This window comes from Taudactylus pleione, unplaced genomic scaffold, assembly GCF_031769625.1.
Source record: "Taudactylus pleione unplaced genomic scaffold, aTauple2 ptg000010l, whole genome shotgun sequence".
In the NCBI taxonomy this organism is placed as follows: Eukaryota; Metazoa; Chordata; class Amphibia; order Anura; family Myobatrachidae; genus Taudactylus; species Taudactylus pleione.
In genome coordinates this window covers 3,084,185-3,102,519 of record NW_028284413.1, presented here as the reverse complement: position 1 = coordinate 3,102,519, position 18,335 = coordinate 3,084,185, and positions in this window count along the sequence as shown.

Here is an 18,335-nt window from a genome sequence, read left to right as displayed (position 1 = left end):
TAGAGAGTATTCTCCAGTGTGCTGCAGTAAGGTAACATGTCACCCCTCTGGCTATTTAATCACTTGATGTGTACGTCATGATGGCTTGTTGCTGGTCCTTTGCTGAAGTATATAAAGGGTGGAATTCCACCTGGTTACTACCTCTTGCTTCAGTTGTGGCATGTAAAATTAAACTGTTCTTGCAGCTGCTGCAATCTTTTACATGGAGTTGCTGTATGTTGAAAATGACCAGAACTGTTACTGGCCACAGCCAGCATATCCTGAACATAACTAACATTTTTAAGAAAATGAACCACCAGGTTTTATGGTATGCATTCAAATTCACCCAGTTGTAATGCTCGTACAATGCTACAGTTCTTGCTTTATCGGAAATGACAAAATCCTGAGGAGAGTCCTAGCAGGGTAAGCTATTTTGCTCTCACATACCTGTGTTTTTCCAACAGATTGAAATTGGTATGCCTCTTAGTGAAGCCAGTAGTTCAGCCTGTATGCGAATGAGCTGGCATTGTGTATTAGATACTGCTGTTGCTGAAAGCGATACACCCACCCATTGGGCTGTCATAGTCATGTAATAATTAGCTTGACCAGTACTGCTTGTCCTCATATCTGTAGTTAAGTGGATAGTCGGAACAATGGCATTTTCTAGGCATTGAATAACTTTTTGTTCAATGTCCAGGAGAAGAATTGCTGTTCTGGTAAAAATAGAATTGAGATGGAATTTTGTAGCGGGTAGAAATGAGCGGTTCAGATTCCTTGGAATCCGAACACACCCGAATATTGGGAATCTGAGAAGATCCAAGTGGTGGCTCAGATCTTTTTGCCTGACTCGGATTCCACTTTGAGGCAAAACGACATCCTCGTGGCGTCAGAATCTCATGGGTATTGGATTCTATATAGAGCCCCAAGGATGGGATTGCTGTACGCTGCACTTAACTCTGCTATATAAGCTGTGCTGTATTAATGTGTGTATATATAAATATATAGTATATATATATATATATATATATATATAGGGGTGCATGCTGCTGCGCTGTTTCTGCTGTATTGGCTGTGCTGTTTAGTTAATATAAGGGGTGCATGCTGCTGTGCTGTACTCTGCTGTATAGACTGTGTCCAGACTCCAGACTTCTGTATAGACTGTGTCCACACGCACAAGTCACAAGTAGCTGTGCTACTTAGTCAATGTGTATAGGGGGTGCATGCTGCTGTATGCTGTGCTGTACTCTGCTGTATTTGTTGTACTGTGTCCATCAGTAAGACATTTACATGCACTTCATATATAAGCCCTGTGACTCCACTCCACACTGTTTAAATAGATGCATCTGTGACATTAAAATAATAAAAAAACTAAATTAAATAATTGTATTGTTTGTACAGTTTGGTGTGCTTTGTTTTGCTCACATGCATATATAAGCCCTGTGGCTCCAGTTCATGCAGGAATACAGCTATGCCATAAAAAAATTAAAAAAATTGTATTGTTTGTACTGTTTGGTGTGCTTTGTTTTGTTCACGTGCATATATAAGCCACTCAGTGATCTGCAAATTGAAAAATCTATACCATTCCATTTAGCGAAGATCAGCAACCAAATACTATCTCTGCAGCTGCTGCCACCAGTAATGATGATGACGCTACTCCTTCAGTGTCATCTACTAAAGTCGATGCTCAAGGGCATAGAGGATCTAAGTCAGGGCATCTAAAATCAATAAAACAAAAACACATCTAATAGAGGGAAAGTGTAGTGCAGAAACACTTAAAATTGCCAACATGCCTTTCACAACACGCAGTGGCAAGGAAAGACTGAGGCCTTGGTCTTTATTTATGAGTGGTGGTTCTGCAAGTGTCTTCCTCTGCCTCTCATGACAATGCAAGACCTTATCACTCAGAGTGTAGAAGAAGTGTAAAAAAATGAAAACCACTAAGGCAGTAGAACAAACTGTACATTCAGAAACAGAAATGTCACAAATCCCTGAGGAGAGTCTAAGGCCCTCATTCAGAGCCGGACACTCTGAGCAGAGCGCTCGCTCTGAATGAGGGCCGTCCTCCATAAAAATGGAGCATCCTCCAGGACGCTCATATAGCTGTGGGTCACCACCCACAGCTCATACGAGCGTACAGGATGATGGTCGCGATGGTCTTGACCATCGTGACCATCGCCAGTGTGACCAGAAGCCTGTGGTCGGGGTTTTCGACCACAAGCCCTGGAGTGATTTTGGCTCTATCAGAGCCAAAATCACTCCCACTGACATCACTAGTGATGTCAGTGGGGCCGGCTTCTGACGGTAGGCGTTCCCTTGGGAACGCCTCCATCTGGGAGGCATGCCCCCGGCACGCCCACCAAAGGGGGCGTGCTGTCAATCAACATCGACAGCACGCCCCCTTTGATCAGACACAATGAGCGAAGGAAAGTCCTTCACTCGTCGCATCTGGCGCATGCGCATGACGGAGCTCCCTCCGTCGTGCGCATGCGCAGTGCACACCATCGACCCACTTGCGAGCGGACCGCCGCTTGCGAGTGGGTCTGAATGAGGCCCTAAGTGCGATGTGTGAACCTGACCTTTCTGATACTGTTGTGCTCACAGAGAAGCTACCTTCCACCATTTATGCTCCCTCTGCTAATGTGGGGATGAACAGCACAAATATAGCTGATGATACATGAATTGAATATTCACAGAGGAAATGCAAGAAGATGAGAGGGAAATTTGTGTAGCTGACATGGGTGCTAATGAGGATGTTGAGGATGAGGATATTGCTTGTGTAAGTCAAGCACCAGTGGAAGCAGCTCTTTTCCATGATAAGGGGAAGGCAATTGTCATGCTTGGGCCTAGGACCAACAAATGCACCTCTTATTTGTGGAATTATTTTTACCCAAATCCTGACAACAATTGTCAAGCCATCTGTAGTGTTTGTAAAACCATGATAAGTAGAGGTAGTGTAGGGATGTTAACCATCTAGGAACCTCCTCCTTGTTACATCATTTGCAGCGAACTCATGAAAGGTTTTTGAGAAAATCAGAAACTGGTCTTAAAAAATAACAAGCAGTTCAGCATCAGCTAGCTACATCAGCCAGCTCCCTTCTCTCAAGTCTAACACCTGCAATCTATACCACCAACACCTTCATCCTCAATATCCACAGTAATGATCGGAGGTAGTCCTGCATCCAATTTGTTAAAGATTGGTGACCCCTCTCCTATCCACTAGGAATCCTCTGAAGAATCCTTTAATGACAGGCCTGCTGCTGCTGGGGATGAATCTTCATCCCAGAAGAGGACCAAGTAGACTAGTTTCCAATGACAATTGACTGTGAAACAATATTTTGCAAGGGGAAGCAAGTATGAGAGCTCTCAACCAGTCGCAAAATTTAATACTGAAAACAATATTGTGAGTGGTGAGGTGGTCAAAATTGACTGAAAATGAGTGGACATTAATGTTATTGAGGTTAATAATATTCTAGGAACAAAAAGGATAAAATTATATGATATAGTTTGTCAATTTTTGGGAAAAAATCCAGAACCCCAGTCACGGTGGCTTGGCAAAACCAAAACTGGATGACGAATTAGAACCAAAACCAACAAAAATGGTCCAGCACACATCATCAGCAGCGGAGACACATTACCTTAAGTAATTATTTAAATCCAGATGATTTGATGTGGATATTGGACACAAATCTAATGCTAACATAGCCGTCGTTGCTTTAGTGATTAGCTGTGCAACAGGATGGCAGCTGTCACACTTGGTTCACCTTGATCGTTGTTGTGTGAAACAACTAGTCTTCTTCTTGGTCCCTTTCAATGATGAAGTTTCTCCCCCAACAGCAGCTGTAGTGTGCAAGGATTCTTCTTGGGAATCCTGGATAGGGAAGGAGTCAGTTTGCCTTTAATAATATGGATGCAGGACTACTTCTGATCACTAATGTGGAGTTTAATGATGAAGGTGTTAGCAGTGGAGATTGCTTATGCTGGTATCTATCCATGCTGCTGGTAGCTGATGCTGGACTGCTTGTTCTTATTTTATATGATTTTCACAACTTTGAGAAATAATTTGCATATACTCACTGCAAATTATGAAACAGAGAGAAGGTGCCTACATGGTTAATGTCCTTACCTTTACTTACTTTGGCACGACAAATGGTACAGATGCCTTGACCAATGTTGTCAGGATTTTGGTAAAAATAATTCCACATGGAACAGTTGGCTTGTTTGGTCTTTTGTCCAGGCATAACAATGTGCTTCTAATCACAGACAAGAACTGATGTCACTGGTGGATGACTTACTTTAACACAATAATCCTACTAAATGTTATCAACTTGTTCTTGTACAACACATGCATTATCATCATCATTCGTGTCAGATACTGTACACAATTATCACCCTCATCCTGTTGCACTTTCAAAGTCGCATCGTCAATTTATATGTCTAAACCATCATCATCATTACTTTTACTACTACTAATCCTCACATTTGCAGAGGATTCAGAAATAGTGGAAGGAGGCTTCTCTAGGAATACAGTGTCAGAATAAGAAATGTCATTCTGACACATATCACTTATGGACATCCTTAGACTCTCCTAAGGAATCTGTGAAGTTTGTGAATGCACAGTTTGTTCTTCATCCTTAGTGTTCTTTTTGTGTGCTGATTTAACTGTTTTAAAGATGACACATCTAGACTCAGAGCGACAAGATGGTGCATGAGAGGTTATACAATATGCCTGACTGTGCTTAGCCCCAGTTTTTACAATAGGCATTCTAGTGCAAGAAATAGCTGCCAAGTGAATATAAAGGCAAGGGGCTGAGCCTTTCCTTGCCACTGCGTGTGATGTATGGAATGTTGCAAATTTTACGTTTTTTGGCAGAAACTTTTCTCTTCATAGTTAGAGGTGATGTTTGCTTAAAGATTGTCAAACATTGTCAAACCTTCTTTTTACACCTTGACCTTCTTTAAAAGTAGATGTTGCTCCTTCTTTAGACTGATTTATGATTAATTTAAAACCTGGACAGGACTAAAACTACTGTATTTGAACTTAACTGTCACCACACCAAGTGAATGTACAATGAGATAGGAAAATGAGGGACTGTTACCTTTACCGTGCAGTTGCATTAAAACACTTGAGATTTTTTTTTTATACCAGAAAAAAAACAATTTTTGCACTTTTATTATTGTGGAGTGTAGCTGACAGGGACAAGAAAACACTCAGTAAGTACAGTAATATATGCTGCCTCTCAAAATTACACACTCTTGAAATATGATATAAATTGAATTATAAAATACATGTGATTTTTTTTTAAAAAACAGGAAAAGATTACTTCTTTGGGGTGCACCTCACTCAGACACAGCACAGAATTTTATGGACAGCTAAGCTTGAAATCACACTGTCTCTGCCCTCATACACAAGTGACAATATATACTGCAGTATAGATAGATATCCTTGTGAAAAACAATTATACGTGCAGCTGATTTCATATTTACTGCTAACAAACATACACAAGAGTCTGTTTGCACTGGATTGCAGGTGCTACTAGTGTCTGACAAACACATACACCGTGAAAAACATGACTGCAGACCTTTATTCCCTTTCCACCCACTCCATCTACCTACAACTCTCACTAATGGCATCTCTAATGGCATCTATTGAAGCACATCTACAGTTCACAGTCTCTCCATTCACTCCCCTGTGTGAAAAAGCACCTGATCACAAGGGAGGGACTCTTATACTGTATGCAATCCAAAACACACAAGATCCAAGATTTCTGGGAAAATTACGTTTTTCTTCATTTTGAGAACTGAACTTGGCAGGAAGACCTGAGCCGGGACTCGTTTCTACTCAGTAACCCCAAGTTCAGTTGTTGGAAAACTGAACTGCTCATCTCTAATGTGAATTGTGGTTTCACTGATAGAAAAAGTGTTCACTATTAAACCAAAGGAGTTAAGTGGGAAGCATTTAGGGGGTCATTCAGACCCGGTCGTTAGCGCCGATGCGCTCGGACCGGGTCGATGGCCCCCCACAGATCATGCACACAACGGCGCTGGCGTGCGCATGTGTGAGACCCACTACGACCGACAGCGCCGGTCGTAGCGGGTCTCGATCCAAAGGGGGTGAGATGTCGATGTTGATTGACAGCTCGCCCCGTTTGGAAGGTGGGCCGGGGGTGTGGCAGCCCAAATGGAGGCGTTCCCGTGGGAACGCCTACCATTTGGGGGCGGCCCCACTGACATCACTAGTGATGTCAGTGGAGAGCTTCCGGCTCAGACAGAGCTGAAAGCTTTCTGGGGCTTACGACAAGGGAGACCCTACCCTAGGGTCTCGTCGTAAGCCCCGATGGTCGCGAAGGTCTTGACCATCGTGACCATCACCTTAGGCGGTCGTAAGGCTGTGGATGTTAACCCACAGCCTTACCACCGCAAAGGAGGATATCTTGAAAATTCAAGACGTCCTCCCGTCATTCAGACCGACCGCACGCTCTGTACGACCAGCTCTGAATGAGGTCCTTAATGTGTTATGCTATTTTTTGACTACTATAAGGGGTAAATTTACTAAAGTGAGAGTTTTTAGAAGAGAGTTTTAAAAGTGATGTTGCCCATAGCAACTAATCAGATTCTAGCTATTATCTTCTAGAAGATGCTAGTTACATGTTAAGTAGAATCTGATTGGTTGCTATGGGCAACATCACTTTTAAAACTCTCTTCTAAAATCTCTCACTTTAGTAATTTACCCCTAATAGTCATATAACCATAGTTATTGATAGTTGAATATAGCATAACACATTCATACCAACCTATAGGGGAAAACTGCATTGATTGTAATATAAATATACAGTCAGGTCCATAAATATTGGGACATTGACAGAATTTTCATATTTTGGCCTCTATTCACCACCACAATGGCTTTGAAATGAAACAAACAAGATGTGCTTTAACTGCAGACTTTCAGATTTAATTTGAGGGTAATTACATCCAAATCAGGTGAACGGCGTAGGAATTACAATGGTTTCTATATGTGCCTCCCACTTTTTAAGGGGCCAAAAGTAATGGGACAAACTAAACAATCCTAAATCTAACTTTCACTTTTTAATACTTTGTTGCAAATCCTTTGCAGGCACTTACAGCCTGAAGTCTGGAATGCATAGACATCACCAGACGCTGCGTTTCTTCCGTGGTGATGCTCTGCCAGGCCTCTACTGCAAATGTCTTCAGTTCCTGCTTGTTCTTGGGGCATTTTCCCTTCAGTTTTGTCTTCATCAAGTGAAATGCATGCTCAATCGGATTCAGGTCAGGAGATTGACTTGGCCATTGCATAACATTCCACTTTTTTGCCTTAGAAAACTCTTTGGTTGCTTTTGCAGTATGCTTCGGGTCATTGTCCATGTGTACTGTGAAGCGCCGTCCAATGAGTTCTGAAGCATTTGACTGAATATGAGCATATAATATTGCCCGAAACACTTCAGAATTCATTCTGCTGCTTTTGTCAGCATTCACATCATCAATAAATACAAGGGAACCAGTTCCATTGGCAGTCACACATGCCCACGCCATGACACTACCACCACCATGCTTCACTGATGAGGTGGTATGTTTTGGATCATGAGCAGTTCCTTTCCATCTCCATACTCTTCTCTTCCCATCACTCTGGTACAAGTTGATCTTTGTCTCATCTGTCCATAGGATGTTGTTCCAGAACTGTAATGGCTTTTTTAGATGTTGTTTGGCAAACACTAATCTGGTCTTCCTGTTTTTGTGGCTCACCAATGGTTTACATCTTGTGGTGAACCCTCTATATTCACTCTTGTGAAGTCTTCTCTTGATTGTTGACTTTGACACATATACACCTACCTCCTGGAGAGTGTTCTTGATTTGGCCAACTGTTGTGAAGGGGTTTTTCTTCACCAGGGAAATAATTCTTCTATCATCCACCACAGTTGTTTTCCGTGGTCTTCCGGGTCTTTTGGTGTTGCTGAGCTCTCCGATGCATTCTTTCTTTTTAAGAATGTTCCAAACAGTTGATTTGGCCACACCTAATGTTTTTGCTATCTTTCTGATGGGTTTGTTTTGATTTTTCAGTGTAATGATGGCTTGTTTCACTGACAGTAACAGCTCTTTGGATCTCATATTGAGAGTCGACAGCAACTGATTCCAAATGCAAATGTCACACCTAGAATCAACTCCTGACCTTTTACCTGCTTAATTGATAATGAAATAACGAGGGAATAGCCTACACCTGTCCATGAAATAGCTTTTGAGTTGATACTCCCATTACTTTTGGCCCCTTAAAAAGTGGGAGGCACATATAGAAACCATTGTAAATCCTACACCGTTCACCTGATTTGGATGTAGTTACCCTCAAATTAAATCTGAAAGTCTGCAGTTCAAGCACATCTTGTTTGTTTCATTTCAAAGCCATTGTGGTGGTGAATAGAGGCCAAAATATGAGAATTCTGTCAATGTCCCAATATTTATTCACCTTACTGTAGTAACATATAAGGGTCACTTTATTGACAGTACTGTTATAAATGAATGTATACTTGTAGGGATATATGCTAACTTACCTTCATTCTAGAGAAGATATTCCATTGCTGCTGTATCCTGTATAATATAACTTGTGTTTCTGAGTCCACAGTTTCTGTGTCCAAGAAAAAAATGTATTGTGAGGGAGATTAGTTCTCCACCACTAAAACTTATATTCTAGCTTTTCCCAAGCAAGCCCCAGGTGGTTGGTGTAAGCTTAGGCAGGGGCACCAGTACATGTAATTTAAGTAACCTTTTATGCAATCATTAAAAACATTTTATTTAGTGCATTATATGGGGAATAATGGGCCAAATTTATAAAAGTACAGTATGATTCCCATAGTTGCTTTTACTCAATTAGTTATCCAGTAATGGATCATCTATCTCTCTTGCCTATAAGGGTGATAAAGATATAAACATTATGTAAGGTATAATATTACTTTCTGGTAGATGAACACTTTTTGTTTTACTTTTGTTTTGTTTACTATTAATGTAACCCATAGATAGGCCAAATCAAGGAGTGTGAAAGCAGTATATGATGTCACTTACCAATGGTGATGAAGTGCCTCCATCCAGGTCCTCCCAGTAGGCGCTCTGCAGATAATAAGGAAACCTTTACCTGGCTTACTATACACAGGTAATGCATACAATAAAGGCCTCATTTAGAGTCAACTTCAATTTTGCTTGTCTGACTGTTGACATAAACTTACAGCTACAAAACTGTGACATTACAGTGTGTATACTGTATTTTGAGTTGTGTGTACTGTATCTTAAAATACAGTGTAAATTTAAATGTATCTTGATTAGGGGTGAGCGGGTTCGGTTTTCTGAAATCCGAACCCCCCCGATCTCCCCGATCCGAGGCCGATCCGAGTCAGGCTCGGCTTTTCCCGCCTGACTTGGATCTGAAATCGAGGTAAAACGTCATCATCCCGCCTTCCGGGTCTCGCGGGTTTTGGATTCTATATAAGATACCCGTGTCGGCGCCATTTTCTCACTCAGCTGTGGACAGTGAAGAGGGAGGATGGGAGTTAGGGCTGGCTGGGCTGTGTAGTGTAGTGCAGTGTAGTGTCCACTCCTCCAAAGTCCATAGGGGCTGGCTGTGTTGTGCTGTGCTGCTGTTGTCCATAGGGGCTGTGTCCACTCCTAAAATGGCCATAGGGGTTGGCTGGGCTGTGTTGTGCAGTCAGTTTTCCATAGGGGCTGTGTCCACTTCAAAGTCCTGTGCAGTGTACCAGTCCTAAAGGGGTGCTGTAGTGTTGTCCAGGGGGTGCTTTGTCCATCAGGGGTGCTCCACCCAAGTGCAAAAAAAATAATTTTTTTTCTGTGTTTGTGAATTGTGTGCGCAGTAGCCGCATGTGCATCAACAAAGTAGCACCAAGCGTGCGCCTGTGTCATAAGTAAAGGGCCGGCTGGCTCATCCGTTAAAGGGTGCTGTAACCCCCAAAGTGCACTCCAAATAATATTTTTTTTTCTGTGTTTGTGAATTGTGTGCACAGTAGCCACATGTGCATCAACAAAGTAGCGCCAAGCGTGCACCTGTGTCATAAGTAAAGGGCCGGCTGGCTTGACCGTTAAAGGGTGCTGTAACCCCCAAAGTGCACTCAAAAACAAAATAAAAAATTATTTTCTGTGTTTGTGAATTGTGTGCACTGTGGCCGTACGGTTATCAACAAAGTAGCGCCAAGCGTGCGCCTGTGTCCCATAAGTAAAGGGCCGACTGGCTTGTCAGTTAAAGCGTGCTGTAACCCCCAATGTGCATTCCCAAAAAAATAAAAATATATATATTTTTTGTGTTTGTGAATTGTGGGCCTGATTCAGACCCGCTCGCGAGCACTGAGCGCTCACAAGCGGGTTGATGGTGCCCTAGTGCGCATGCGCACGATGGAGGTAGCTCCGTCATGTGCATGCTCGAGACCGGGTGAGCGACGGGGAAGCTGTCACTCCAGGTCTCGCACCAAAGGAGGCATGCTGTCGATGTTGAGTGACAGCACGCCCCCTTTGGTGGGCGTGCAAGGGGCATCACTGCCAGACGGAGGTGTTCCCATGGCAACGCCTACCGTCTGGGTCTGGCCCCACTGACATCACTAGTGATGTCAGTGGGAGTGATTTTGGCTCTGGTAGAGCCAAAATCACTCCAGGGCTTGCGGTCACTGAGACCCTACTGCAGGGTAACGTCGCAAGCCCAATGGTCGCGATGGTCTTGACCATCGCGACCATCATCATGGACGCTCGCATGAGCTGTGGGTGGTAACCCACAGCTATGCGAGCGTCCAAGAGGCTGTTCCAAGTTTAGGTAGGAGGGCCCTGATTCAGAGCGAGCGCTCTGGTCAGAGCGTCCGGCTCTGAATCAGGCCCAGAGTGCGCAGTAGCCGCACGTGCATCAACAAAGTAGTGCCAAGCGTGCGCCTGTGTCATAAGTGAAGGGCCGGCTGGCTTGACTGTTAAAGGGTGCTGTAAATCCCAAAGTGCACTCCAAACAAAATAAAAAAATATTTTCTGTGTTTGTGAATTGTGTTCACTGTGGCTGCACGTGCATCAACAAAGGAGCAGTGCCAAGCATGCGCCTGTGTCCCATAAGTCTGTTAAAGGGTGGTGTAACCCCCAAAGTGCACTCCACAAAAAATAAACAATTCTTTTTTTTTGTGTTTGTGTGCGAAATGTATGTGCAGTAGCTGCACGTGCATCAACACAGCAGCAGCACCAAGCGTGCACCTGTGTCATAAGTCAAGGGCCGGTTTGGACATCTGATCTGGACTGAAGGACATGCCAACAAATTCTGACATGTCTACTGTCACCGCATATGATACTGTCACCACTGACAGAATGGTGGAGGAATTATTTTCTGTGTTTGTGAATTGTGTGCACTGTGGCTGCACATGCATCAACAAAGGAGCAGCGCCAAGCGTGCGCCTGTGTCATAAGTAAAGGGCCAGCTGGCTTGTCCGTTAAAGGGTGCTGTAACCCCCAAAGTGCACCCCACAAAAAATATAAAATTCCTCTTTTTTTCTGTCTTTGTGAAATGTGTGGGCTGTAGCCGCACCTGCATCCTCCAAGCAGCAGCAACAAGCGTGCATCTGTCTGGTAAAGGGTGGTGTAACCCTCAAAGTGCGCTCCACAAAAAATAAAAACTTCTTCTTTTTTTCTGTCTTTGTGAATTGTGTGGGCTGTAGCCGCACCTGCATCCTCAAAACAGCAGCGACAAGCGTGCATCTGTCTGTTAAAGGGTGGTGTAACCTTCAAAGTGCGCTCCACAAAAAATAAAAAATAATTCTTTTTTTTCTGTCTTTGTGAATTGTGTAGGCTGTAGCCACACCTGCATCCTCAAAGCAACAGCGACAAGCGTGCGTCTGTCTGTTAAAGGGTGGTGTAACCCTCAAAGTGCGCTCCACAAAAAATAAAAAATTCTTCTTTTTATTTCTGTCTTTGTACATTGTGTGGGATGTAGCCACAACTGCATCCTCAAAGCAGCAGCGACAAGTGTGCGTCTGTCTGTTAAAGGGTGGTGTAACCCTCAAAGTGCGCTCCACAAAAAATAAAATATTATTTTTTTTTCTGTCTTTGTGAATTGTGTGGACTGTAGCCACACCTGCATCCTCAAAGCAGCAGCGACAAGCATGCTTCTGTCTGTTAAAGGATTACATCGGTGACAGCATCCAAGTAGGCATGTCAGATAGTCCGTACCTGTACTGGCAGGAAAAAGAGGCAATTTGGAGGCCCCTGTACAAACTGGCTCTATTTTACCTGAGTTGCCCCCCCCCTCCAGTGTGTACTCCGAAAGAGTGTTTAGTGCAGCCGGGAACCTTGTCAGCGAAAGGCGTAGGAGGTTGCTTCCACAAAATGTGGAGAAGATGATGTTCATAAAAATGAATTATCAACTCTTCAAGGGAGACCAGCCTCCAGAACGTACAGAGGGACCTGTGGTGGTGGATTCCAGCGGGGACGAATTAATAGTCTGTGAGGATGAGGATGTACACAACACTGAAGAGGGTGAGGAATCGGTGAATGAGGAGGATGAGGACGACATCTTGCCTCTGTAGATCCAGTTTGTTCAGGGACAGATTAATTGCCAGCTTGTTTTGTGGGGGCCCAAACGAACCAATCATTTCAGCCACAGTCGTGTAGCAGACCCTGGCGCTGAAATGATTGGTTTGTTAAAGTGTGCATGTCCTGTTTATACAACATAAGGGTGGGTGGGAGGGCCCAAGGACAATTCCATCTTGCACCTCTTTTTTTTCTTTGCATTATGTACTGTTTGGGGCCTAGTTTTTCAAACTGCCATCCTGTCTGCCACTGCAGTGTCACTCCTAGATGGGCCACGTGTTTGTGCCACCCACTCGAGTCGCTTAGCATAGTCATCCAGCTACCTCGGTGCAACCTTTTGGACATAAAAACACTATTGTGAGGTGTGAGGTGTTCAGAATAGACTGGAAATGAGTGGAAACTATGGTTATTTAGGTTAATAATAGCATAGGAGCAGAAAAACCAACACATTCTGTGATTTTAGCTGTTTTTATGCTTTTTTTCAAAAAAATACAGATCCAAAACACAAAACCCAGAACCCAAAACACGGAAGGGTGCTTTTTGCAAAACCAATCCAGATCCAAAACACAAAGAAAGATCCAGATCCAAAACCAAAACACAAAACACGAAAAGTGGCCGGTGCACACCCCTAATCTTGATGCAGCTGAAGCAGAGATGTAGCTTGTCATCACCATTCACTTGATGACAACATCCATTTAAAAATAGAATAAATAATACATAAACAGCAAATATGGAAAACACAGTGCTGGAGGGGTAGGAGTCGCAATGATTCAATACAGTAAGTGTTATTGCACATAATGTATATTTAGAAATCATATGTATATGTAAAAACAGGCTTGTGGGCCAGTTGTTGCTAGTTAATAATAAACTATACATGCATGCATGAGTTAATATATTAAAATAACAGAGCAGCACTTGGGAACACTAGTTTCCAGTTGGAATTGTGATGAACTGCAGGACCAATATATCTGGAGGATTGACCCCAAAGATTATTGTGAGATTTTAATTGAGCACCATAGTTTCAAAAAGCATATTATCTGAGTTAATGTATACATGGTAAATATCAAGTGATTATTTACAGAATAATAATACCAGTTCCTAGTAAGGAGCAGTCCCATAAGCAAAAGTGTTCTTTGCAGAAAAAAACATCCTTAGATGTAAGCTGGTCTCTTATCCCCAAGTCAGCAATTGGAAATTGTGCAGTGGTACTCCAAAGCAAGTTCCTGTGCTCCCAATAGTCACCTAATGCATTTCCCTGTGGAACCCCTACAGCTTCATCATACACCGCTGACTCCTCCTTACAAGGAACTGGAAGTATTATTAATTAATTGATGGATATTTACCATCTATACATTACAGTAGCTCTCAGGGACATGATATTTCCATCAGATTATTGGGACAGATTAATATGGTAAGGAAGGAACAATTGAATAATGTTTACGCACAATGGGCCCGATTCAGAGCCGCTCGCAAGCGCTTTCTGCTCACAAGCGGCCCGATTGTTGCCCACTACGCACGCGCCTCATACTGCGTGCGCGAGCCCCGCTGAGCGACTGAAGTTCAGTCGCTACGGGGCTCGCAACAAGACAGGGAGGCTGTCGATGTTGATTGACAGCTTGCCCCATTTTGTGCCTGGGTAGGGGGGGTGACCGGACAAACGCAATCATTCCCTTAAGAATGCCTGGCGTTTGTAGGAGGGCTTACTGACATCACTACTGATGTCAGTAGTGGACTTCCTGCTCTATTAGAGCAGGATCTCCACTCGGGCTTGCTGCAGCTAGATCCTACCCCAGGGTCTTGTTGCAAGCCCGATGGTCGTAATAATTGCGATGTTCTCCTGGCCGCTCGCACAAGCTGTGGGTGGTCTCCCAGAGCTTTGCGAGCAGCCGGAGACGAAAAAAAAAAAAACGCCCACATTCAGAGCGAGCGCCCGCCAGCAGCGAGCGGCTCTGAATCAGGGCCAATATCTGATGTTTTCTGAAATGTGATCTCGCAAGAAAAATTTAAGTTAGATCTCATCGTTAGTGAAATCTGAAAACCGTGTACCCATCTTAACTCTTAAGTTTACACTGAAAGGTTTCATCTTTATTGTCTTTATCATGTTGTATTTGATTTGTATCTCCCTTTTAATAGATGTTTTCAGGGCACATTTAGTGTCTGTACTAGCCTTATTTTGCTTCAAGAAAAACATGGGTGGAGAGGTGTTTTAAGCTTGAAGATACAAGTAAGCTTCACTCATGTTTATTAAGTTCTCTCATAGTGTTTTTGTAATTCTACCATGTTCTCAAAACAAATAAGGTCCTTTTACACAGACATTAGATTTATGAGCTTTTTCTTTTTGAAGATTAGCACTTACTTTCCCCCCTTTTGTCTATGGTATTAGGTGCCATTTCTATTTAATTCAAAATTCCATCTGAAAGTCATTGTATATACTTCTGTAGACACAGCTGAGCTTCACTTATCTAAGAAAATTGTTTCACATGAATCTATGGCCAAGATCATCACCAACTGTCAGAAACGCCAACACTAATACATTATTACAATTTCTCTAGCGAACAACAGTCAAAGAACTTTAAAAAAAGTGTAATTACAGGTCATTTATGTATACCAGAACTATATGCTAAATGTGTTCTACACTACTTTCCATACATACATGTCATTGTCTTTGCATATATTGTAGATACTTTGACAACTACTAAACGCTTGAAAGTTGGGAAGAAGCAAAGTAAAAACTCTTGTTTTGGGGCACTTTTCTATAATTCACATGAATATTAGAGAGATAAAATATAACTTTTATTAATTGTACTTTATGCATCCGAATACTTGAATAAGTTTGAGGATAGATAAGCACCCTGTTTGATATGTAATTTTGTTAGGTAAGTTAAGGGTTAAAAGCTGGGGGGGGTTGCAGTTAGTATTTGTCACTTGAGGAGTATAAGCCTATGGTAGGATTTAGGGGAGGGCTTAGAGGTCCCATATAAATAGTCTGGGGAAGGGAGCCATCTTCCTCTTTCCAGTTTATTCAACAACCAGGCTGGCTAAGTGTCATACATATTGTGTTATACATGTCTGTCTTTTATTGTTTATTCACTTCTTCATCTGTTTGTCTTGCATCAATCCTGTGTCTTTTTTATCTCCTGCTTTTCTTATTCTATTTCTTTCCTCTCCTTTTCTTTAAACACCGGTTCCCCTCTTTTCTTTTCTTTTCCCTTCCCTGCTCCCCTTCCTTCACCCCCAGCTGTCCACCAGTGCCCCCCCCTTTCCTCCCCGCCTTGACATTGCCCAGGCCCCGTGTCCTGATCCCTCCCGCGCCCACGCCGCTTGATGCAGGCTGCTATCCCCCTTACCTGTGAATCAGTGCCCCTTCCAAGCACCGGTTGCGGCCTGCTTCCGGCCGCGATGCCGCCTCAGCCCGGGTCCCCGCTTCTGGCCAGCGGGCTTCAGGCGCCCCTCCCGCCCATCATGGCCGCTTGGCTCTCCGGCAGTGCTGCGAGTAGCGCAGGCGGCCACAATTCCCCGGCTCAATCCCCGCTGTACCTGGCCAGCCCGCGCCCTGCATCGGCAGCTGGCCCCGCCCACATGGTTGCGGCGGCCATTTTACTTTTACACAGCTGCGGCAGGGAGCACTGCCCCTGCAATACTACCCACTATTGTTTATCCCCAAGCCCCCCCACATAGCGTGCCCCCCCTGCGCGGTCCCACATCACTGGGAAAGCAGGCACAGCACCCAGCAACTTCCTGGGATCAGTTTCCCCGGCACCCATAAGGGGGGCTTACACCCCTTCGCATTCGGGCATTTGACGCTCAGCACACCCCCCCCTGTTCTCCCTCCAATTATATTTGGGGCGCAGCAGCCTGACTGGTCCCCTTATTTTCCCGCTATAGGGTCTCCACGCAACCCCTCCTTACAATTTTTCCACCCTGTAACTTCCGGCCCCGCCCATGTACCACCAGCCACCGCCTCCCTCCCAGTACCTGTTCGCCCCCCCCCCAAAGATTTATTTATTTATTTATTTTTTTTCACCTTTCTACCAGGCGCAGCAGCCGCCTCCCCCCCCGCAGCCGCGTGCATGCAAGCAACACGCACACCACAACCCCCACTTCTCCTTCCGCCCCCAACTACCAGCGTTCCCACCCGGGTCCCTGGCACACAAGGCATCACTGCGGAGGGACCTGCTGTTCCTTTGGTTTCACCTATGATTGTTTCAAGCCCCCAGGTTGTGTTTTTTCGGAGTCTTCCAAGCACGTTGTCAAGGTCCCGTGGACAGATAGTATGGTGATATCGTCGAGTCAAGTCGTGGTGGGCGCACCGCGCAGCGAGGGACTGTTGGCGAACACACAGGAGGCAGGGGCTGGTCCTTACGCGTCAGGATACGGTGAGCATGGTGTTAACCCATTCACGCAGCACACATTCCCCAACCACTGATGTTTCTAGTGATCCTTCCAGTGCATCTGAAAGGCCGCGCAAGCTCATGCGTTGCTTAGTGCACAAATTTAAAAGGAAGCAGGAGAGCCCTTAGAGTTCTACCACAGTGTCGGCAACTAAGGTGCCGGAAGCAGCGGGGGTTATGGTTCACTGCGCGAATACGGCCATCCTTAGGGGTTTAAGGTTTAAAGTAGAGAGCGCTTAAAGAAGGGTAAATTTGTGGCTATGTTGGCGTTTACGGCCGAAGCGCAAAGGTTTTAGATTAGGCTAAGTCAGCGCGAGTAGTAGCAGAGGAAGCTCTCCATTCATACCAGAATTGGCGACGGGTATGTATGTTTTTCAGGCGGGCTACCTTGAGTCCAGATACAACAGGAGGGGCAGGCATTGTTTCAACTAGGTTTCAAAGACGTCGACGTTCGGCTTGCTCGATCACTCTGCCTAGCTCGCCCGCAGATTCCTCGGCTGGTCTGAAGCAGCCCTTTCTGGCCAGCCCAGATCTGCGGGCATCAGCTGCGGGTAGTGCTATGCGGGTAATAATGCGCAGTGTCATGAAGGGCAGGCTGTGGATACAGACATATCGCATACTCTGCGGTATTGGTCTCCCAGCCGAGGTGTGCGGAAAAGCACCATCGCTGCGCGATGCAGCACGGAGGTGTTCTGAAAAGCACCATCGCTGATTGTTTTGCGGTTTTGTTGAAGAGCTGGTTGGGTCGTTAACCCCCTTGGGAGGAAGCTGTCTTTTTTGTTGCAAGGTTTTGGCTTGGGTTTGCGTTACCTTTGACATGGGCGATATCCGAGGTTTGAGTTATCCAGGTTTTCTAGGAGGAATCTGAAAGCGGCACATGACCATCCAGAAGTCGTTAGGAGTAAAGTGGAGGCGGAATTCAGGTGGGGCGCAGGTGCGGCCCCTTTTGCTCCCCCCCTTTTTTAGAGGGTTTGGTGTATCGCCTTCTAAGGGGCGTCGTAGAAGGAATTACAGAGTCTTACCCAAAGGGAAGGGTTGGGCAATCATACAAAATATCTGTCAGATCACTGCGTCGTTTAACAATCTTGCAGACATGCACTGGAAATGGTGCGACGTTTCGGGCGAGAGCTCTACTAGCTAAGGTAGATATCGAAACTGCTTTTCGACTGCTGCCCATTTCACCCCGAGTCCTTTAAATAATGGGGGATTGGAGTTGCATGGCTTTATTACGTTAGACAGAGGGAAAGCCCTTATGGCCTCGTGGTTAAGATGACTGTTTTGACATGCCGGCCGATTGGCCTTTCCATTTCGTGTACTTTATTTGAGTGTTTTAGTACTTTTTGCAGTAGTGTGTCCAGGCGGGTAGAGGACATAGTGTCCCGCTACCTGGATGTTGTCATGTTA